The sequence below is a fragment of the Bos taurus genome, chromosome 17, assembly GCF_002263795.3.
Source record: "Bos taurus isolate L1 Dominette 01449 registration number 42190680 breed Hereford chromosome 17, ARS-UCD2.0, whole genome shotgun sequence".
NCBI lineage: Eukaryota > Metazoa > Chordata > Mammalia > Artiodactyla > Bovidae > Bos > Bos taurus.
In genome coordinates this window covers 59,654,492-59,677,524 of record NC_037344.1, presented here as the reverse complement: position 1 = coordinate 59,677,524, position 23,033 = coordinate 59,654,492, and the positions used below count along the sequence as shown (strand labels likewise).

Here is a 23,033-nt window from a genome sequence, read left to right as displayed (position 1 = left end):
CTTAACATTGTCCACAGGGTTATGAAGAAACACTCCCCTTCAGGGTATGGTGAGTCCTGCCAAGGCTCTGTTTGAGGCAAAAACTCTGTGGATTCCAGAAAGGGGCCAACTTGATGCTTTTTGCAGCACAGTCAAGGGACAAGAGAATTTAATGGTTAAGAGACTGGGCTCTGGAATCCAAGAGGTTAAAGTCCTGCTTCTATTACATTCCAGTTGTGTGGCCTTGTACATGTGAATTCATCTCCCTGATCCTCAGTTTCCTCATTGCTAAAATAGACACAATAATAATACCTACCTCCTTGGGTTGCTTTCATGAACCAATGAGATAGTGCCTCTTAAGTACATGGCATTTTATTGCTGTTGCTACTTGTTCCATTCCATTGATCCATGGTCAGGGAACTAGATCCCATGTCACAACTAAGACCCAGCACCATCAAATAAATAAATAAATATTAAAAGTAAGTCCGGTTCAAAGTTTCACCCTTCTAATTGTCTTTCTGGTCAACCTGTCCCTATTCTGAGTCAATGCTTAGCACAAACTCAGGTGTGATTCAGGGGCCCCATGTATAACAAAGACACCCCTATAATTAAGGAAATTCCAAAGATTTAGAGTCTCCAAACCAGGGACAAAGGTCAATCAAATTATTGTACAACACACACATTATTTCATATAATGTAGAACATTTCTATAAGAAATACCATTTTGTGTACTTAAAAATGAATGCATTATGAATATCCTAAAATATACAGGATATGAGCCTGAGCTTTCTTGAGCCCATGTTTTAATTTTTTTCTTACTATCCCCCAGTGCCTGCCTTTAATGAGAAAGCTACTTTGCCCAATTAAGTGCCTCAGTGTTCCTCATCTCCAACGGGACAGTTGTGATTTTTCCATGCCAGGCGAATAGTACAGTTTAATGAGAGAATTTGATTTAATCCTTCTCTCTCTCTCTTTTTTTTTTTTTTGCAAAGGATTCTGGGCATTAAAAGACTTGAGTTCTTGTCCCAATTCTGCCCATTAAGTACAGTTTGATGAATGGCTTTATATCTCCAGGCTCAGTTTCCCCCAGAAAAACAAAGAGACTGGACTAGCTGTCTCAGAGAATCTTACAAGCTCTAACAGTTTCAGAACTCACTGTTACAAAACTCTCCAAAGTGGAGGTATCATTTACAGTTGGTGTGACCTAAGATAATAAATAATACCTTCCAACAGGAGAAGTACACTTTTGGACAGTCCCTCTTTTCTTCATCTTTGCACAAATACTTTTGAGTACTCGTATGTGCCAGGGAGCCCATTAGATGTTGGGGATATAGCAAAAGAAAGGCAGGTATGGAGCTTACCCTCAAGGAATTAAAGACTGTTGGAGCCAAACATTAAACCAACCATTCAAAATGTGATAGACAAAGTGTGGTGTTTGGGGCACACAATAGGAGACCTAACTTCATCCAGAATTGGCGATGGCTTTCAAGAAGAAGTGGTGTTTAAACTGAGACCTAAAGGATTTGAAAACCTTAGCAGGTTTCTTTTAAAAAGAAGGTCAATCACTTGTGTTCCAGGATATTCCAGGCATAGAAAGGAATCTCCATGAAGGCCAAAGGTTGGCATATCAAAATTTTTGCTACAATAGAGTAAGTGCCCAGCCTATAGTTGGCCCTCGGATTTTCTGATTGAATGAGTGACTTCATGAATATATATTAATTACTTAATTAAAATGTAATCTTAATTACAGTGCCAGGCAATGAATGCTTTTAAAATCCTACAACCCAATGCTGGGAACACTTCAGTTTTTCAATAAATTTCATTTAACAAATAGATATTGGTGTCTATAAAAGCTAGTGGAGGGAGGAGGCAGAGCTTGAAACTGATACTCACTGAACACTTCCTATATTCCTAGCATTGTTCTAATTTCTAATATGATAACTCATTAAGTTCTAATAATCAACATCTATAAAATACCCAGGCACAGGGAAGCTCAGTAACTTCCCAATGTTCACAAAGTTATGAAATGCTAAAGCTAGGATTTAAATGCTGGCAGTATGCTCTTGGCTATGACATCATGCTGATCATGTTGGAAAAGAAGACAAGTGAGATCTCATTCTTCAGCTCAGAAGAATACCACATCCTCAGATATTTTGACTCTAAAGACCACCTGGACCAGATGCATTGAGCCAGACGGTAAAGAAAAATATCAGCTAACATTTTAAAAATGTGCTTATGTACCGGATATTAAGGAAAGGAAATGGTTAGTTTGCATAGTCTCACTTCATTCCCAAATTAACCCTAGATATAGGGGTTATTATTGTAAATCCCACTGAAATTGAGGTTCAGAGAGGGTGAGTAACTTGCCCACGCTCGCCCAGCAGAAGGGACAAGATCTAACTAGTCCACGTGAGTATAAGAGTCTAGCCACTCAACCGTTGTTAACGCTAAAGCCAGTGTAGACACAACCCTAAATGGGACACCATTGGAAACACGGCAGTGTGGCTCAGCGTTTCATATATTTTTAAGGACTGATGCTCACAGGAGATCTTTGGCTGGGTCCAGACACAGCCTGGAGCCACGAAGGTGTCTGCCTTCACTGATAAGTTCCTCCCAGCTCTTGTACAGACAGCCAAATGCCTCACACCCTCCCCTGGCTCCTGGAGGAATCACTTTCACACTCGAGGGAGGTGGAGATGGTTCTTATCTTGACACTTCAAAGAAAACCTTCCCCCTTGACATCTTCCTGCCCTAAACAGTGCTGATGTGGAAGCCGGGTGATGAAGGGTTTGCCTCGTTCCTTTGATCCTGGGGCAAGTTGGGTGACTCCTGCTCTTCCAGGCCTGAGGAATGCTGGGCCCCACTGACTTTGCTTTTTGTTTCCTCTAATATTTACAGCTTCCAGTGGCTCCTGTGCTTATTCAGTTTTGGCTAAAGAAAACAGGAGTTTTCTTTAGCCAAAACAGGAGTTAAGGACCAGATCTCAAAAACGAAGAGAAGTATGTATCCAGTGGTAGAGTATGGACTGGTTTCACCAGTGGGAGAGTTCGGATGTTGCTCGATGCTTCTTAATACTCACGTTCCCATCCATTCTGCTTCTGCTCTAGCCAATGGTTTGTAATTTGGGTATCATGCATCCCCATGGTAATCTATTGAGAGCTATGAAGTCTCTTTCAGAAAAACCTGTAGGCAAACAGGGAAGTGTGTGAATGTTATTTCAAAGGGCTCACAAGCTCCCCGACACAATCAATTGCTGGTTTCCTTGTGGGGTTGGGGGCGGAGCAGGTCTATGGAGGCAAGTTAAGAACTTTTATTGTTTATTTATTTATTTTTAAGATTTTTTTTTTTTTTGACCTGGACCATTTTCAAAGTCTTTACTCAGCTTGTTACAACATTGCTTCTTTTTTGTAATGTTTTGGTTTATGGCCCTGAGGCACGTGGGGGCTTAGCTCCTTGACCAGGGATTGAACCTGTACCCACCGCACTGGAAGGTAAAGTCCCACACTGGATCACCAGGGAAATCCCTAGTTAAGGACTTAACAAAACAAAACAAAACACCACTGCCACTCTGAACAGGGCAGTGGCTGAGCAGTCTATCCTGGAGTTAGGCGAATCTGAGTTGAAATCCATGTTGTGACCAGTTCTTCCCACTTCAGTCAAATTATCTAATCACTTTGACCCTTGGTTTCTCTGTCAGTATCTTCTGGCCCACATCTTGTATAGTTGTGAGGATTACAGGAGTATGGTGGAGAAGGGGGCAGCAGAGAAAGAGATGGTTAGATAGCATCACCAACTCAATGGACATGAATCTGAGCAAACTCCAGGAGATAGTGAAGGACAAGGGAGCCAGGCATCCCACAGTCCATGGGGTCACAGAGAATCAGACGTGACTTACCGACTGAACAACAATAATTAATATTCACAAAATTCATCAAGTGAAACCCATATTCAAGGATTCTTTCCCTTGATTTCCTGGAATAAGAGGATAACACAGATATAAAGGAATTCCTTTAAATTTCAAAGGTGAGAGAGACAAGGACTCGAATATTCATTGAGCCAATACTTGTATCTGACCCCAATTCAGCACACCTAAACAGCTCAAGAGAGGGTTACAAAGAGAAGACACTGATGAAGAAAGAAAAAGTGATCCATAGAAGGAAGACACTTTGATTCCCAGAATGCCCCTAGCATCCATCCATTCCCCAGTGGATTGATGGTGTTTTGAATGACAAGCCCTATCGCAGACCCTGGAGAAACCAGGATAGTTTCTTTAAGACCAGGCTGTCCTTAAGGCTAAGACTCTGGCTTGACCTTAAGGAACTGCCAGGATAATGAGAACACCAACAACCATCAAAGTCAACATCGTGTCCCGCTCTTTACGTGCATCCGTTCACTCAACAAATATGTACCGAACACCTCTTATGGGTTGGGTGCTGATGTCAACCCTTCTTTCCCTGGCTTCCTTGATGGAGTCCTTTTATCTTTGGCATGAACACATGAGGGACGATAAAGATGAAACCAGACAGAGAGGCACTGAAAAGCCAGCCAGGTGAGGGGGAGAGAGGGAGCTGTCAGCCAACAAAATTTAGAGGACTCTTGTCCAGCCAGTTCCATGAAGACGTAGTTTCGCCATCCGCATCATTAGCAGACAGTTGCATGCGGTTGTGGGCTAATTTATGACCTGAAGATTGCTGCCTGTGGCATAATTTACTCAGGGAAGTAAGGCCTAGGTCAATATATGTCTAAGTAAAAAGGTTCTGGAAAACCCCCAGGGTTCAAGCTGGGAAAGAGCCTCCGATTGCCAAGAAAGAAGCATAGGTGGAAAGGACAGCAGGCAGGCAGGCAGGGAGGGAGGTGAGAAGCACTGAGGCTCAGTAAATACAACTATTTTATGCCCAACTGCTAGTTCTGTAGCCACATCAAAAACTAGAGAAGCCGAGGAAATGAACTTGGACTTCACCTGCATCCTTCCTTTTGTTTAATCTATTTAATGCACTAATCTATTCAACATGTTTCCACATAATAGATTTAATATACTTAAGAAATTGATTGTGTATCTAAGAGAAGAGACAATGTCACGCGTGCATGCTGTGTGCCAAGTTGCTTCAGTCGTGTCTGACTCTGTGACCCCATGGACTGTAGCCCTCCAGGCTCCTCTGTCCAATGGGATTCTCCAGGCAGGAATACTGGAGTGGGTTGCCATGCCCTCCTTCAAGGGATCTTTCTGACTCAGGGATTGAACTCGTGTCTCTTATGTCTCCTGCATTGGCAGGCGGCTTCTTTACCACTAGCGCCACCTGGGACACTCCAAAAATATCATATATATAGATATATGCAAATATATGTATATACATCCTTATCTATCTATCTACAAACAGATACACACTACATTTACAGGATCAACAGTATGACAGAGATTCTGTATTTACTATTTTATTTGACATTCTTTTAGTTTTTATTTTAAATTTATTTCTAATTGTAGTATAACTACTTCACAATGTTGTATTAGTTTCTGCTATACAACAATGTGAATCAGCCATATGTATACATACATCCCCTCCTTCTTGAGCTTCCCTCCAACCTATTTCCCCACCATGCCACCACTCTAAGACATCACAGGGTGCCAGGCTGGGCTCCCTGTGTTATGCGGCAACTTCCCACTAGCCATCTATTTCACACATGGTCGTGTATGTGTGTCTCTCAATTCATCTCCCCCTCTCCTTCCCTGACTGTGTCCATAAGTCCATGCTCTATATCTGAATCTCTATTCCTGCCGTGCAAATAGATTCATAGGTACCATTTTTCTAGATTCCATATATATGCATTAATATACAATATTTGTTTTTCTCTTTCTGACTTACTTCACTCTTGACAGATTCTTTAATGGCTAGGTTTCAAAGGGATCTGAAAACGTTACAATATTTATTTACATTTATACACTACTTATGGCAATTAAGGCAGTTATGCATTGCATGGTGGCTCAGATGGTAAAGAATCTGACTGCAATGCAGGAGACCCGGGTTCAATCCCTGGGTCAGGAAGATCCCCTGGAATAGGAGACGGCAACTAACTCCAGTATTCTTGCCTGGAGAATTTCATGGACAGAGGAGTCTGGTGGGCTACAGTCCATGGGGTTGCAGAGAGTCAGACATGACTGAGCGACTAACACTTCCACTTTTCACTCCTTATGGCAATTAAAGCAGTTGCGCATTGCATTAAGAGGTGTATCTGTATTACAACATCTCATCCAAGTGCTGAGGATAACCCTGCAAAGGTGTAGAGTTAGCCCCATTCTATAAATGAGGAGTGAAGATAATGGCGACCTCCTTCAAAAGGTCCCACGTACACACTGCTGCACTCAGTGCCCCTGACCCTGCACTAGGCCACTGCTGACCCACGCCTCTGCCACAGGTGAGCACTCACCTGGAGCCAGACATCCTGGAGTGTGAAGTCAAGTGGGCCTTAGGAAGCATCACTACGAACAAAGCTAGTGGAGGTGATGGAATTCCAGTTGAGCTATTTCAAATCCTGAAAGATGATGCTGTGAAAGTGCTGCACTCAATATGCCAGCAAATTTGGAAAACTCAGTAGTGGCCACAGGACTGGAAAAGGTCAGTTTTCATTCCAATCCCAAAGAAAGGCAATGTCAAAGAATGCTCAAACTACTGTACAACTACTCTCATCTCACACACTAGCAAAGTAATGCTCAAAATTCTCCAAGCCAGGCTTCAACAGTATGTGAACCAAGAACTTTCAGATGTTCAAGCTGGTTTTAGAAAAGGCAGAGGAACCAGAGATCAAATTGCCAACATCCATTGGATCATAGAAAAAGCAAGAGAGTTCTAGAAAAACATCTACTTCTGCTTTATTGACTATGCCAAAGCCTTTAACTGTGTGGATCACAACAAACTGTGGAAAATTCTTCAAGAGATGGGAATACCAGACCACATGATCTGCCTCCTAAGAAATCTGTAGGCAGGTCAGGAAGCAACAGTCAGAACTGGACCTGGAACAACAGACTGGTTCCAAAGGAGTATGTCAAGGCTGTATATTGTCACCCTGCTTATTTAACTTATAGGCAGAGTACATCATGCAAAATGCCAGGCTGGATGAAGCACAAGCTTGAATCAAGATTGCCGGGAGAAATATCAATAACCTCAGATATGCAGATGACACCACACTTCTGGCAGAAAGTGAAGAAGAACTAAAGAGCCTCTTGATGAAAGTGAAAGAGAAGAGTAAAAAGTTGGCTTAAAACTCAACATTCAAAAAACTAAGATCATGGCAACTGGTCCCATCACTTCATGGAAAACAGATGGGGAAACAATGGAAACAGTGAGAGACTTTTATTTTTCTGGGCTCCAAAATCACTGCAGATGGTGACTGCAGCCATGAAATTAAAAGATGCTTGCTCCTTGGAAGAAAAGCTATGACCAACCTTGACAGCATATTAAAAAGCAGAGACATTACTTTGCCAACAAAGGTCCATCTAGTCAAAGCTATGGTTTTTCCAGTAGTCATGTATGGATGTGAGAATTGGACTATAAAGAAAACTGAGTGCTGAAGAGTTGATGCTTTTGAACTGTGGTGTTGGAGAAGATTCTTGAGAGTCCCTTGGACTGCAAGGAGATCAACCCAGTCAATCCTAAAGAAAAACAGTCCTGAATATTCATTGCAAGGACTGATGATGAAGCTAAAACTCCAGTACTTTGGCCACCTGATGCAAAGAACTGACTCACTCATCAGGAAAAGACCCTGAAGCTGGGCAAGATTGAAGGCAGGAGGAGAAGGGGATGTCAGAGGACAAGATGGTTGGATGGCATCACTGACTCAATCGACATGAGTTTGAGCAAGCTCTGGGAGTTGGTGATGAACAGGGGAGCCTGGCGTGCCGCAGTCCATGGGGTCACAAAGAGTTGGACACAACTGAGCAACTGAACTGAACTGATAGATGAGGAAACTGAGGCTCAGAGAGGGGATTTTTTCCACTTACATCCCTTGCCTCTTCATTTTTCCCCATGAAATATGGGTTTAACCCTGTCTGCCCTCTGTATATTGCAGCTCCTTTTAGATTCATAGCCTCATCTTCTCTAAAATCAGAGTTTGAATGGTGCTAATCAGTTCAGTCAGTTCAGTCGCTCAGTCGTGTCCCACTCTTTGTGACCCCATGAATCGCAGCACGCCAGGCCTCCCTGTCCATCACCAACTCCCGGAGTTCACTCAAACTCAGGTCCATGGAGTCGGTGATGCCATCTAGCCATCTCATCCTCTGTCGTCCCCTTTTCCTCCTGCCCCCAATCCCTCCCAGCATCAGAGTCTTTTCCAATGAGTCAACTCTTCGCATGAGGTGGCCAAAGTATTGGGAGTTTCAGCTTTAGTATCAGTCCTTCCAAAGAACACCCAGGGCTGATCTCCTTTAGAATGGACTGGTTGGATCTCCTTGCAGTCCAAGGGACTCTCAGAAGTCTTCTCCAACACCAAAGTTCAAAAGCATCAATTCTTCGGTGCTCAGCCTTCTTCACAGTCCAACTCTCACATCCATACATGACCACTGGAAAAACCATAGCCTTGACTAGACAGACCTTTGTTGGCAAAGTAATGTCTCTGCTTTTGAATATGCTATCTAGGTTGGTTATAACTTTCCTTCCAAGGAGTAAGCATCTTTTAATTTCATGGCTGCAATCACCATCTGCAGTGATTTTGGAGTCCAAAAAAATAAAGTCTGACACTGTTTCCACTGCTTCCCCATCTATTTCCCATGAAGTGATGGGACCAGATGTCGTGATCTTCGTTTTCTGAATGTTGAGCTTTAAGCCAACTTTTTCACTCTCCTCTTTCACTTTCATCAAGAGGCTTTTGAGTTCCTCTTCACTTTCTGCCATAAGGGTGGTGTCATCTGCATATCTGAGGTTATTGATATTTCTCCCAGCAATGAATGGTGCTAAGAAATGAGCAAGTACAGCCAGGCTCTAGACTTGGTTGAGGAGTAAGTGAATTTTGCAAGAACTCACTGCCCTTCGTTCAAGGAGCCATATGATGCAACTAAACATTTGACTTTGGGACACTGCCAGACATTTATCTATTGGGGGGTGTTAACCTGGTATAATGGCAGCAAAAGTTATCATGTGTCTACTGCTATCCAGAACCAGAAAACAGTCCTTTTAACTCCCAGTCTGGAGACCTATTTTTCAAAGGTTAAGTAGAGAGGTTGGGGAGATAAGGAGGAAGTGTGCAGGTATTATTACCCCACTTGACAGGACAATATATTGATGTAGAAAAGTTTCAGCATTTTGAATTCACAAGCTGGCATGCCCTCCAGATCTGGCTACTTAGCTGCATCCCTTGGAACTTAAACACCTACAGATCTTCTTTCCATCTATCTTATCTACATGAATCTTAATGCCCTTATAATTATGGGTGGTTCTGGCTTCACATTTTTGATGCTCTGTATCTGGGTTCTTTTTTCCAGGAGTTTCTGGAATTAGGCTCCAACATAACGGCTATCAACCAAAGTCAACGTTTATGTATAAATACCCTTCCTCCTTTAATTCTAACCTATTGTCCTGGTAAATTTTGGAAAACTGAACTTCAGCATGGCTGAGCTACTGTGAGAGGATGTTGCGGGCTTCGTGTTCACTACATGAAAAAATGAAATCCTAACTGCCTTAGCTCTGCAAAGGAAGCCTGGAAGATGGGCCAAATGTTTTTCCAGATCCACAATTGGAGACACAAATCTGGCACACTGCTAGGACTGAATGATGTAACACGTAAAACTACAAGATGCTGGGTAAATTTAAATGCAGAGAAATGATGACAAATATTAGTATATCTCTTGTAATACTGGGGATATACTTGCATTAAATCACTTTTTTATTTATCTAAAATCCAAATTTAGTTGCATATTCTGTAGTTTCTCTGGCATTCCCAGTTGGATCCAAAGCTTGAATGTTGGTGTGAATTTAGAAGAAATTATGAAAGAATGGTAAATTATAGCAAATGGGTAGGCCCAGCCCAAATAGTTCATGTTAGAATGTTTGTGGCTATCTTGAATATGAAACCAACACTGATTGAGTAATTCTAGGCAGGAGTCTCTAAGATAAGCATGTTACATGCAGGCACTCGGCAGCTGACCACAACTCCACGAGAGGGGAACAAACAGGGCCCCCATTTTGCAGAATGGAAGACCGAGGTCTGCATAGCTTACAACCAATAAGTGGATTTTTACTAAAGCTAGAGCACTTTAGGGATCCAGAGGCCTAGACCCCTTGGCATGTCTTATAGATCACAGAGGCACAGAGACTGAAGGTCACTTGTCCCTGGTCCCGCAGTAGTCTGCAACAGAATCAGGGTTCTGAGTCTGTCTGTGTACTTTACCAGTTCTCTCTTAATTCCTTCCAAATCCATACCAGCTTTGATCCAACTCAAGTTCCATTCAGCCAGCTTTAGAGAAATTGAATTTCCTTAATAGGTTTTCCTAGACAAATCGCTTGAGAGCCAGGAAAACTCCAGGAGAGAATCAGGGAGATGTTAGGAGTCCTCCATTCTATTTCTGGCTCTGCCACAAACAGGCCGTGCAGACTTGGGACAATTGCTTGCTCTCTCAGAGGCCGTGTAGGGTCTGGCAAACAAAGGGGGTCCTACCCAGGGACCCACAAAGTCCCTTCTGCAGTGGCAGGCTGCAGTTCTAAGATGCCCAATCCCTGGCAAGCTTCTGCACTGGAGCCCAGCCATCTCACGCCCAGCATCTCAGGCTGATACAACAGACAGCGGACAAATCCCATTACAGACCACTCTGCGAGTCTCCACTTTGTCACTGACTGTTATGTGACCTTAAATAGGCATTCTCTCCTAATCTCCCTGGGCCTGGCCTCTCCTATTAGCAGCTGGAGACAAGGATATTTACCTGTAATAAAGCTCTTTGAGCTCCTCAGATAAAGAGCTTTGCATTAACAAAGCTCAAATCGGATTTTTTTTTTTTTTTAATGGACCAGCACACTGGCTTTGTTTGTGTTTTTGTGTTTCTTTCCCCCCTTACACTCTACAGAAGTGCAAAGTCGTGTTTGCCTTCCAAATTCTCTCCGGTTTAATTCATCTGTCTGCTTCTAGGTTTGAATAGGTCTTTTTTCCTAGACCAGATGTTCCCAAACTTTCTTGGTTCATAGTATCTTGGTAATTTTTTCATTATGTCCTTCACAATTGTGTTTATGAAGTTATTCACTTCAGAAAAGTTAGTATGTACGCCCTAACAAGTTAGTATCTTTTAAAAAAAATAACACTCATGAATTTAAAGAAAAAAAGTATTATTTCATGCTTAAGTAAACCCAATTACTTACTAATGGGATATGTATGCCCGTTGCACCCTACTACAATTTCTCAAACCTTGGAAATTGATCACTGTCAATTTCATCTTCCACATTGATTATCTGTGAGGTACCTGTTTGTTTGGTTTTGTCTTTTAACATGGTCAGTCTCAAAAACCCAGCTTCTCAAAGACATGGAATTGTTGAAATTAATATAGTGAGTGAGACAAGAAAGGGTAAGCTCGTCCTCCACTCTATTACCAAGCACACCTAATTTTAAAAAATATTGCCAAAGAAAATTCTTCACATACAAAAGAAATGACAACAGAAAGAAACTTGGAGAATCAGCAATAAAGAAATAGCAATAGAAATGGTAAAAATCTGGGTATATATAATAGATTATTCTCCTCTTGGTTTTCAAAACTGTGTTCAATGATTGAAATATGGTTTACTGTGGTCCTCAACGTACGTATCGGTTATATTTACAAAAACTACTACTACTACTACTACTATTAAGTCGCTTCGGTCGTGTCCGACTCTGTGCGACTCCACAGACGGCAGCCTACCAGACTCCCCCATCCCTGGGATTCTCCAGGCAAGAACACTGGAGTGGGTTGCCATCTCCCTCTCCAATGCATGAAAGGGAAAAGTGAAAGTGAAGTCGTTCAGTCGTGTCCAACTCTTCTCGACCCCATGGACTGCAACCTACCAGGCTCCTCTGCCCATGGGATTTTCCAGGCAAGAGTACTGGAGTGGGTTGCCATTGCCTTCTCCAACAAAAACTATATTATAAAGAGAAAAAGGTAAAGGGACATAACTGGTAAGATTTCTAGGTTGTGTTTACTGGTAGTCATAAACTGTTGATACTAGTAGACTATTATATACATATACATTATATAAATGCTGAATATATAAGATAATATATTCACTTAAAATATGAGTATGATGTAACATATTAATATATTTCATAAGTATAGTATCAATATTAATATATAACATATTCAAGATTATAACATATTCTATGAATATTGAATATTACATATATAAAAATTCATAGAGCAAACACTAAAAATTAACACAAAGAGATACAAACAAATACTATAGATAAAAGTAGAATACAAAAACATGTTCAAGTCCTGCAGGGAGATAAGCAAAGGGAAACAAAGGAGTCAAAGATGAAACTAAGCACTCAGTGAACATCATTTGAGTGGATGAATAAATGAATGATCGCAGGTTTTGGTTTATCAGGAGACTGCTCTTAAATAAGAAAGGTGTTTTATATGCTACATTATTAACCGCATTCCTATAACATCTTCTATCTAAAAAGGTGCTTTTACCACCACTTACATTTCTATGTGGATACGATGCCAACCTCGGATGTATTCATCATCAACACATCTTCTGGATAAAAGAACTGAAACAAAAGAAGACATATAAACAACAAGATTTTGAAACATCTTAAGTGAGAGATTCTGGAACTTATTCTAGCAAGACATTTCATTTTAACAGAAAACACAGCGTATTTTAAATATTTACATCTAACGCATGAAAATATTTATACAAATAAGCAACACAAAACAATCATGCTATATACAAAATAACCAATCCTTACATACAGCCAATGTTTAGAAAGGGCATCCTTGTTTTAAGGTTATATGGAATTATATGAGGTGTATATATGTGAGTCTACGTTCAACCTCATGTGCAGATAATGTCAAAGCCCCAACTGGAGACCTCTGTTTTTCTAACTGAAGTATAATTACATCTAATAAAATGCACATATCCTAGGTTTATAGTCTGATGAGTTCTGACAAATTTATATATACATATAACTAACATCCCAATCAAAATGTAGTCATTACCGTGACCCTACAAAGTTTCTTCACAACTCTGTTCTGCCCATCCACTCACTCCCTGCTTCCAAAAAGCAATTGCTATTCTGGTTTCTGTGCCCAGAGACCAGTTTGCCTGATCTCAAACTTCATACAAAACTTCAGTACAAAAGTACTGTTTTGTGCTGATTTCTTATATACTGTGCTCAATATGTCAGTTCAGTTCAGTTCAGTCACTCAGTCGTGTCCGACTCTTTGCGACCCCGTGAATCACAGCACACCAGGCCTCCTTGTCCATCACCAACTCCCGGAGTTCACTCAGACTCACATCCATCGAGTCAGTGATGCCATCCAGCCATCTCATCCTCTGTCGTCCCCTTCTCCTCCTGCCCTCAATCCCTCCCAGCATCAGAGTCTTTTCCAATGAGTCAACTCTTCGCATGAGGTGGCCAAAGTTTCAGCTTCAGCATCAGTCCTTCCAATGAATATTCAGGACTGATTTCCTTTAGGATGGACTGGTTGGATCTCCTTGCAGTCCAAGGGACTTTCAAGAGCCTTCTCCGACACCACAGTTCAAAAGCATCAATTCTTCGGCACTCAGCCTTCTTCACAGTCCAACTCTCACATCCATACATGACCACAGGAAAAACCATAGCCTTGACTAGTACATATATATAAGGGCTTCCCTGGTGGCTCAGAAGAATCCACTTGCAATCCGGTTTCCATCCTTGGGTCAGGAAGAGCCCCTGGAGAAGGGAATGGCTACCCACTTCAGTATTCTTGCCTGGGAAGTCTTATGGACAGAGGAGCCTGGTGGGCTACAGTCCATGGGGTCGCAAAGAGTCAAACAGAATTGAGATACTAAGCACAACTTTTTTGAGTCTTCCCTGGTGGTTCAAATAGTAAAGAATATGCCTGCAATGTAGGAGACCCACATTCAATGCCTGGTTCTAGAATGGTCCCTGGGTTGAGAAGATCTCCTGGAGGAGGGAATGGCAACCCACTCCAGTACTCTTGCCTGGAGAATCCCATAAACAGAGGAGCCTGGTGGGCTACAGTCCATAGGGTCACAAAGAGTTGGACACAACTGAAGTGACAGCACACACTCATTCTGTTTTCACGTTTACAAATTTCTGGGATATGAGTCAACATGGACTTAATTTAAAATAATGTGAAGTAAATTATAGGATAGGTGGTGTACACATGATGGGTTGTTGTTTGGGAAATGTTAAATTCTGGTGTGGTACTTAAGAGTGCAGAGGCTACGGTCACAGTTCCCTGGGTCCCTGGGTCTCACCCATTCACTAGATGAATGGGTAGTAATCTAAAAGCCTCAGTTTTCTCATTTGTAAAATGGATATGATTTTACTAATCCTCAATGGATTGTGGTGTGAATAAAGCAATATTTTAAAAACTTAACTCAATGCTTGGCACAGATCAGTGACTCAATATGTGGCAGATCTTATTAGATTCATGATGATTAGGAGGTTAAATTTTAAGATTTTCTTTTTAGCCTTAGGGCTAGAACCATTTGTAGAACAACTACAGACTACAAATTTCTTGGCTACCTCTTCTTGCTTTCCTTTAGGATGAGCTCCTAGCACCTTCAACTGGAAAATCAGAGCAGCAGTGGTTGCTCCAGTATTGGCGGCTGCTCCAGCGCTTCTCAGGGGTATAGAAATTCCCATTTCCTCAATGACAGGCATCAGTTTCACACTCGAGCTGTGAATTAAGAAGATATTTGGGCATAATGTGCTTTTCTAGTGTTTTACTGTGCAGGTCAAATTTCTCACTCTGGCTGGAAGCTGGAAATCCAGCCTCTATTCTCCTTTATATCAGAAGATTCTCTCTCAGCATTTCTCTTGTGCACATGCTCACCCTTACTGTTTCAAATCCGAGTCTTGACATTTGGAATAATGTAGAAGCCCATCTCGATGTTAATTTTGCCTTCTGATCTTCCCCACTACGATGGTATGAACTGGGTCCACATGCAAAGCTCATTGGTTCCTTCTTCTACTGAGCCTCATTTTAGGGTCCCAGAAAGAGCCACACCCTCATGTGGTACCCAGAACCTGTCTGGGGCTGTCTTTCTGGGCTCATCTCCCATCACTCTGCCCTTTGAATTTCTTTCTTTTTTTTTTTTTTTTAACTTAAATTTATTTATTTTAATTAGAGGCTAATTATTTTACAATATTGTATTGGTTTTGCCATACATCAACATGAATCCCCCAAGGGTGTACACATGTTCCCAATCCTGAACCCCCCTCCCACCTCCTTCCCCATACCATCCCTCTGGGTCATCCCAGTGCACTAGTCCCAAGTATCCTGTATCCTGCATTGAACCCGGACTGGCGATTCGTTTTTTATATGATATTATACATGTTTCAATGCCATTCTCCCAAATCATCCCACCCTCTCCCTCTCCCATAGAGTCCAAAAGACTGTTCTATACATCTGTGTCTCTTTTGCTGTCTTGCATACAGGGTTGTCATTACCATCTTTCTAAATTCCATATATATGTGTTAGTATACTTATTGGGTGTTTTTCTTTCTGGCTTACGTCATTCTGTATAATCGGCTCCAGTTTCATCCACCTCATTAGAACTGATTCAAATGTATTCTTTTTAATGGCTGAGTAATACTCCATTGTGTATATGTACCACAGCTTTCTTATCCATTCATCTGCTGATGGACATCTAGGTTGCTTCCATGTCCTGGCTATTATAAACAGTGCTGCAATGAACATTGGGGTACACGTGTCTCTTTCAGTTCTGGTTTCCTCGGTGTGTATGCCCAGCAGTAGGATTGCTAGGTCATAAGGCAGTTCTATTTCCAGTTTTTTAAAGAATCTCCACACTGTTCTCCATAGTGGCTGTACTAGTTTGCATTCCCACCAACAGTGTAAGAGGGTTCCCTTTTCTCTACACCCTCTCCAGCAATTATTGCTTGTAGACTTTTGGATCGCAGCCATTCTGACTGGCGTGAAATGGTACCTCATTGTGGTTTTGATTTGCATTTCTCTGATAATGAGTGACGTTGAGCATCTTTTCATGTGTTTGTTAGCCATCTGTATGTCTTCTTTGGAGAAATGTCTAGTTCTTTGGCCCATTTTTTGATTTGGTCGTTTATTTTTCTGGAATTGAGCTGCAGGACTTGCTTGTATATTTTTGAGATTAGTTGTTTGTCAGTTGCTTCATTTGCTATTAACTCCATTTCACTCTCCATCAGTATTGAGCTACGTAGAGCTCCTTTTACATTTCATTTCTTTTCTTTATCTCCTTACATATGCTGATTCCTCTGCATAGGAGCCTTTCCTTCTTGTCTGTTCGGCAAAGGCCACTTCATCTATCACAACTCTTTTCAGGTGTAACTTCTGCAAAGCTTCCCCCCACTCTCTCTCTCCTTCATTGCTGACTGCTTCTATTAATACTTCTATGGGTTCAGCTATTGCAGCATTTGAAATGTCTGCCTCTCCACTGATATTAATAAAAATTAACATTGAGCGGTTACCAAGGATTAGGAACTGCGCTAACCACTTTATCATTTTGCCTTATTTATTTCTCACAATATCGATCTGGATTGAATTGGTATTACTATCACTCCCATTTCACAGATGAGAAAACTGAGTGAAGCCACTTCTCCAGGGCTCCGTGACTTGACAGTGAGCTCCGTGACTGGAGAAATATAATAAATACTGAACCCCCACCCTTACAGATGGGATCAAGATGGTTGGAATGTTGGCAAGCCTTTCGACTTCTGTTTTCTTTCTCTTCTGCTTCTTTTTTGGTATGATTGGAGGAAAGACAGCTACATGTCTGGACAAACCATGTATGGCTCCTAATTCAAATTTCACATTCAGTCTTCCTGGGCCCTGAGGTCAGAGGCTAAAATGAGAGTTCTTGGTCTCAGCTCTTCTAGCTATAAGCTGGTAGGATTGCTAGATTTAGCAAATAAAAAATAGGATGCCCAATTAAATTTGAATTTTAGATAAGCAACAAATACTTTTTTAGTATAAGTGCTTGTGTACATGCTAAGTAGCTTCAGTTGTGTCCGACTCTTTTCGGCCCTATGGACTATAACCTGCCAGGCTCCTCTGTCCATGTGATTCTTCAAGCAAGAATACTGGAGTGGGTTACCATCTGCTCCTCCAGGGGATCTTCCTGATGAAGGGATTGAACCGGTATCTCTTATGTCTCCTGAATTGGCAGATGGGTTCTTTACCACTAGCGATACCTGGGAATCCCCTTTAGTGTAGGTATGTCTCCAATATTGTATGAAACATACTTATACTAAAATTAGTCATCATTTGTCTGAAACACAAATTTAACTGGATGTGTTGTAATTTATCTGACACCCCTCCCTGGCTGGCGGGGTGGGGGGTGGGGTGTGTCCCAGTAGTCACTAGAGGGAGGGAACCTAGTCTCATTCTGTACCTGCTTTTTGCCAAGTATCTGGCACTAAATTCTACATTCATGAAATTAATCCTCCTAATAAATCCACCCTCTTGGGTGGGTGGGTTGGTAGCTATTAACTGCTCTATTTTATAGATGTTTTTTCTAAGTAAGAGTTATCATTTACTGGCTTCTTATATATCTACAGGGCTTCCCTTGTAGCTCAGCTGGTAAAGATCTGCCTGCAATATGGGAGACCTGGGTTTGATCCCTGGGTTGGGAAGATCCCCTGGAGTACGGAAAGGCAACCCACTCCAGTATTCTGGCCTAGAGAATTCCATGGATTGTATAGTCCATGGGGTGGCAAAGAGTCGGACATGACTGAGTGACTTTCACTTATATATCAATGAGACAGATTAAAACGAATACAAATTCTTTGACATTCCTTCTATTGAGAGGTGGGGGCTTATGACTATTTCCATTGAATCCAGAGAGTGTAGTGGTATGTTACTGCTTTGACCAATAGATTATAGTTCAAAGGACACTTCCACTTCTCATCTCTTGGAACATTCATTTTGAGGCAAACCAACTATCCTGGTAAGGAGTCCAGTGACTCTACACCACTGTGTTGTGAGGAAACCCAAGACAAATGCTGAGGATCTGGAGGATGAGATACCATATGGAGAAGGTGAAGTGTATGGGAGTATAAAAAAGGCATCTTGAAAGTGGATCCCCAGCTAATTCCACATGGATCATAGGTGAACCACCCAGCTGAACCTTTCCCAAATTCTTGCCTATAATATCATGTGCAAAATGAGGCGGCTGCTTTAAACCACTGAATTCTGAAGTTGTTCATCATGCACCAATAAACAATAGGACTGAACCCAAGATCACTGAATGAGTTCTGGACATACCATTTATTAGCTCTGTGACCTGGGTCTCTATTTCCTTGCCTATAACATGGGGATACTTTCCAGTCTGTAAAAGAAGCAGTTGAGGCTCTGAAAAGCTTAGTAACTTGCTGGAGGTCACAGAGCTACCAAAAAGATCTGGAAAAGTCCTCATGTACCCAGATTCAAAGTTTGGCTAATATGTCTCCATTTCTTCCCCCTTCACACTAGCTTTGAAATCTATGCCTCAGTTTCCCCATCTGTAAAACAGGGATGCTAATAATACCTTCTTTACAAAGTGTATTAAAAAAAAAAAGTCAAGTGCTTAGCTTAGGGCCTGGCACATAGTAAGCAGCCAGTAAACATTCACAGTGATTATTATTTTATTATCTCCTCTGCCGAGGCTGACAGCAAACATCTATTCTGTGCCTGCCTGCTTCCTCCAGGTCTCTAACTTGTGGGAAGCCTCATCAGAGGGCATCTTTAACTGAACAATCCAGAGTGCTACCTCTTAATATTTAATGAATTCCTGAGACTCTCGGAAAGCAATGTGAGAAATATCCTGTAAAAATCTATTCATGTTAATAAAATACCACCCAACAGGTTGGCCATTACCAAGCAATTCAAATTTTCAAGCAGGTCAAATAACTCCTTGCAATGATTTGTGCGACTCCCTTCCCCACTCACCTTTCTTCATTTTTGGGGACGCATGTATTATTTCCATAGTTAAGGTGCTGGACCTTGGGCTGTCCTCCTTCCCGATTCCAACCAGTGGTTTCAGACACTAACGAGGTGTTAGTGTTCCCTGCTCATCCATCACAGATGTGTGAACTTTGAGCTCCAAATAATAGCTGAGAAATTCAAAGTTGGCTGCCAAAAGACAGACCTTTCCAAAAGGAGCTCTCTTACCTTTCCTGGGATTTTTTTTTTTAATATGTATTTATATGGCTGTGTTCAGTCTTAGTTGGGGCATGTGGGCTTAGTTGCCCTATGGCATTGGGATCCTAGCTCTGGACCAGGGATCGAACTTGCATCTCTTGCACTAGAAGGCTGATTCTTAACCACTGGACCACCAGGAAAGTCCCTTTTCTGGACTTCTTAAGGTTGAGCGAGGCAGAGGAGGAGGAAACAAAGTACTGTTCCCTGATGAGAGGAGAGAAGAAAATTCATGTTTCTCTGGTGGTTAATACATGCCGGGACCCACAGTAGGTACCATCACATGCATCCCTTATAATATCTTCAGAATAAGACAGAATGGCTTTATGGACTCATTTGCCAAATGGAAAAATAGAGGTTCAGAGAAGTGAAGCTCCTTACCCTAAGGTCACACAGCTAAGCAAGGGTTATGTCAAAACTGGAACCTGGGTTTTTAAGATCCTGAAGCCTCCGACAGTCATTAACTACAGGCGCTTTTCATAATCATCTGGGGAGCATTTTTGACATTTGTGTTTTCAAGCTTTTTCTCTCTCTCCTCTCTTTCTTCTTCTCTATCTCCCTGACTTTCCCTCTCCTCTCTTCTTGCCTCTCACATATCATTTTTCATCACATTGCATTAACTGAAGTCCTACTATGTGCCCACATTAGCATCCAGGTAAGGTCCTTTGGGCTTCCCTGGTGGCTCAGATGGTAAAAAATCCACCTGCAATGCAGGAGACCTGGGTTCAATCCCTGGGTTGGGAAGATCCCCTGGAGAAGGGAAAGGCTACCTACTCCAGTATTCTGGCCTGGAGAATTCCATGGACAGAGGAGCCTGGCAGGCTATAGTCCATGGGGTTGCAAAGAGTCGGATATGACAGGGAAACTTTTACTTTCGAGGTCCTTTGGTCAAAAACTACATAAATCAATTTCAGCTAGCTAAGGAAAAATAAAAGACATTTGTTAGGATGACATGGAGGTATCTCAGGATGTCAGCATATAGCTGGACAATAAAGATCCAGGAAAGGAAGGGAAAAGGGTAGCTCTTGGGTCTTCATGGAGGCTCATGGACCTTTACCCCACCATGCCACCACTGTCATGCCTTGCCTCTCACCAGTTACTGGTTTCCAGGAAAGACTCTTATTGGTGACTGCCCCTGGACCTGATGAGCAAGGTCATGTGATGCCTCACCTAGGGTATATCTGGAAGGAAGGCAAGATGTTTGCTCCAAGGAGAGAATCACCAAGAAGCTGGCATTCACTTCAAAAGGTGCCCACAGGCATATACTGGGCTGCTGGGATGGAAGTGAAAGTCTGCCTTCAGGGTGATGAGTATCTGGCATAAAGGCAGCCACAGGTTTGGTCTTAAGCATCCATGGTCACTCTTCATTCATTCAAGCAAGAGCATATGCAGTCCCCAAAATGCAAGCTCCTTTAAGTCCATGAATATGACTCTGACTCAAGACTGTGACTGCTGGGCCTGACTTAGAGCCTGGAGTATAGCTGGTACTTATATTAGTTAAAGCATGCTAGGTTCTTCTGGATTTTTACACATACCACTTAACATTTGTATCTTTTCTTTTTCTTTTTCACCCATGCATCATGTGGAATCTTAGTTCTCCAACCAGGGATCAAACCCATGCCCCCTGCACTGGGAATGTGGAGTCTTAACCACTGGACCACCAGGGAAGTCCCTAACCTCTGTGTCTTAAGTTAACAAATATTCATTTCTCACACATATTTCCTGTCTGTTGCAGTCGCTCAGGGGTCCATACTGTCACTCAGGGATCCAAGTTGAAGGAAGTTCACCACGTGGAGTTCCTTGGTTTCTGCAGCAGGACAAAATAAACTGTATAGTATTAATTCTAGAGAAGTTTCCTTGCAGTAACATAGGTCACCTTTGTCAATATTTGTTTGGTCGCAACTAATCACATGACTCTTTCTAATTGCAAAGAGGCTGGGAAGTATAGACGACTACAGGCACACCAGTGATAAGAGAAATACCTGTCACAGTAATCAATTAGTATTTTCTCAACACCAATAAAAGGCTAAAAATAGCTGACATTTTTGAGCCTTTACTATGCCCACACATTGTGCGGAATGCATGACTTATCAACTGTCTCCTTTAATTCTCACATACAACCCTGGGAGTTAGTGTGGTTATGGTTCCTATTTACAGATGAGCAACTGGAGACATAGAGAACTAGGTCAATTACCCAAGTTTACACAGACAGAAGTAGAGGAATGAGGCTTCAAACCCAGGCCATCAGACCCCAGAGCCTGCTCTCAATAGCAAGTTACCCATTTTAATGACTGGGCAGGCATACTGGCTATTCACAATACTGGGAGGCAGAATGTTGCAAGTATGAAGAGGCCAGGGAAGAAAGGGTGAAGAAGAATGGGGTTGGCTTTTCCCCAAGGAGAATGGTCATGGAATGAACTGGATGTGTGGGGAGTCAAGGTCTTTGAGCTGGATTTTGGTTCTTACAGGAAGAACTCACCAAGCAGATAAATGAGAGAAGTATATCTAGTGTGAGAATGTCCACTCCACTGGGTCAAGGTTTTGCCATGTTCACTGCGGCATCCCCAGTGCCTAGACAGTGTCGGTCTAACGCAGAGACAGGACTCTGGCAATACAGAATCTGAACTTAGTACACACTCATCAAACACTTGCCCTTGGTGAGCCATGAATGGAATGAAATACAGCATAAGCTCTTCCGAGTTCCAGGTTGCAACTGTCAGGGAGAGAAGGGGGAGCTCGAGCCATGGCTAAGCAGGGTGCAAGAACCTGTCTTTCTGGAAGAGGTGTGGAGACTTCCCTGGGGGTCCGGTGGCTAAGACTCCACACTCCCAATGCAGGGGGCCTGGATTTTCTCCCTGGTCGGGGAACTAGATCCCACATGGCTCATGTTCGCATGCTGCAACTAAAGATCCCACATGCCCCTACTAAAAACATCCAGCATGCTGCGACTGGGGTCTGGTACAGCCAAACAAATAAAACAATTTTTTAAAAGCCTCTGGAAGAGGTGCAATTTACATGAACGGCAATCTCAGATTCCTGGGCGGGTGTCTTTCTGAGCTGGAAGAAAGCAAGTCAGACAGGTCCTAGGGGCATCCTGCTCTGAAGGCGCAGGGTTTGGGAAGCACCCAGATGTTTCTGATCACGACTGAGCTGGGGATCTGCCCCGTCAGTGTCCTCCTGTTTGGGAGACAAGAACAGATGAACGGAATGCGGAGGATGGACGTGAGCAAATGTCATGCTTGCAAAGCAACTGCTGGAGGGTCACTGAGATGGGAGACTGGAACTTCATCTCAGTTAAAATCCCACTGAGTTTTTCCCAGATTAGAAAAGGGGCTTTCTTTTCTTTAGAGGCTTGTTTTGCTAAAGTTTGCCTTCTCGGCTGGTGACATTCTATAATAATGGTAATAAAAAAGGGAGTGGTGGTGGCTATCTCCCATCCTCTTTTTTAATAAAGGAATTTTTATGACATCATTTTAAAATATGATCTAGTCATTGGGTCACTGGACTTTGAAAGTCTTCCCAGGAAAATTAGTTGTTCTCATGTTGGTGTCTTGATTCACAGTCCTCTTTTGGCAGGTCTCTTATGGGTAATGTAACAGATTAAAAAATGTGTTCAAAGCCCACACATGCCATCTTCTGAACCTGATTTCTCAGACTCACAAACCTTTTAGATCTGTGGTCCTTGATGATCTGCTTCCAACTGGGC

At 42.2% G+C, this 23,033-nt stretch overlaps 1 long non-coding RNA gene across 2 annotated transcripts in view; it reads right to left on the bottom strand.

Moving 5' to 3' along the window:
• Positions 1–335: 335 nt before the first annotated feature.
• Positions 336–23,033, bottom strand: part of LOC112442045 (uncharacterized) — a 40,978-nt gene continuing 18,280 nt past the window's right edge. Inside the window, exons 2-5 of one of the 2 annotated variants that reach the window (XR_009491085.1) lie at positions 21,041–21,134; positions 14,680–14,833; positions 12,627–12,693; positions 336–3,162 (exon numbers count right to left, since the gene is read on the bottom strand). This is a non-coding gene — a long non-coding RNA (uncharacterized lncRNA). The remainder of the gene's footprint in view (positions 3,163–12,626; positions 12,694–14,679; positions 14,834–21,040; positions 21,135–23,033) is intronic. The other variant, XR_003030038.2, reaches the window with a different exon arrangement.